Source organism: Vombatus ursinus, unplaced genomic scaffold, assembly GCF_900497805.2.
Source record: "Vombatus ursinus unplaced genomic scaffold, bare-nosed wombat genome assembly UNPS02009132.1, whole genome shotgun sequence".
NCBI classification, from domain to species: Eukaryota; Metazoa; Chordata; class Mammalia; order Diprotodontia; family Vombatidae; genus Vombatus; species Vombatus ursinus.
Window position 1 is genome coordinate 4,343,375 of NW_020948910.1, and position 1,700 is coordinate 4,345,074.

Sequence of the window (1,700 nt, forward strand, 5' to 3'; positions counted from 1 at the left end):
CTTTCTTTCTTTCTTTCTTTCTTTCTTTCTTTCTTTCTTTCTTTCTTTCTTCCTTCCTTCCTTCCTTCCTTTCTTCCTTCCTTTCTTTCTTTTTTTCTTCTTTTCTTTCTTTTTTGATCCCCAGTGCTTAGCTATTGCCTGGAACATATTAGGCACCGAATAAATGTTTACTGATTGACTGAGTAAGGCAAATGTCCCAATTTAAATTAAAGAAAGGCTATAGGTCAATGAGCTTGGCTTTAATTCCTGACAAAATTCTAGGATGTACTATCAAAAGGATGGTTAGTGAACATCAGAAAAGGGAATCACTGTGACCCACATAGCTTCATCATGAATATGTCATGTCATATATCTTCTTTTTTTTTTTTGACAAGGTTATTGACTGGTAGATCAAGTGAACCCTACAGCTTAACTAGATAATGGTAAATCATTTGACAAAGTCCATTATGTTATTCTTATGGAAAAAGTGGTGAGAGGTACACTAGATGATAATGCAAGTGGATGAGAGATTCAGAACTACAAGAATGACCAGACTCAAGAGTCATCATTAATGATTTGATATGAACTTGGAATGAGATTATCAGTGGAATGACCTAGTGGAATGACAACTTGAATGGACTTTATATCTGCTTAGTTCTGTCCTGTTTAATATTTTTATCAATGACTTGGATAAAGGCACAGATGATTTCCTAATCAAAATGATGATGACACAGACTAGGAGGGATAGCTAAACAAACTGGATGACAGGATTAAAAAATATCTTAACAGGTTAGAATATTAATTAACTAAAATTTAACTAATTAAACTCAGGTCTGATACAGCCTACATGACCTTGATTCTTTTTTGAAGAGGACCAGTGATATCACAGGAGATGTCTTGACTTGCACATGAATTAGATTTAAGTGAGGCAGAGTTGCATAAAATCATCAGCCTCATTCTCTTCTCCAGAAACATAGAAATACAGTGGCAAGACAAAAGTCAGCACGAGTGATGATGGCCTGGGATGCAGGAATGACTTTAGTGTCTTCGATGTCTGACCAAGCTCTAAGAAGTCTACTACAGTGCCTGCTTCAGCCACCTTCATGGCCGTTGGAACAAATTATTCTCATCCGCCCAATCTGTTTGGGGAAGTCTTCACATGCTTGGGGTAGACATCCCCTAAATCACCAATAGGTTTGAGGCCTGTTTGTCATCCTCAACCTGATTTAGCCTATCTGCTGAGACAATTTTGCTGGGGTAGCCACTGTGCGTGCCACAGCTTCTTGGAGTCACAGGTGAGAGTTGAGTGACAGGGGGACATCAAAGGTGGATGAGCAGCTTCTGAAAAGGGCTCAGCAAGCCCTCACATGAGAGGTGCTAGTCCTCCCTGAACAGCCCATATACCCCTACCTTCATAAACATTTAGTGCTACCCTTGGGTTCAAAAGAATCAAATTTACAAGTACAAAGGAGGAGAAATGCGGTTAGATAGTTTTAAAAAAGTACAAGGGGGGTGTGGGAATGGTTCGATAACACTTTGTCTAAAAAAAGATCTGTGTAATTATCATGGGCTGCAACAACATGATGTAACAGTGTGATATAATTGCCAATAAATAGACAAAAACTTGGGTTGCATTGAGAGGTATAGTGTCCGAGACTGAAGAGGTGATAGTCTTGCTTCACTCAGCCCTAGCCACACCTCATTTGGAGTTTGCATTGAAT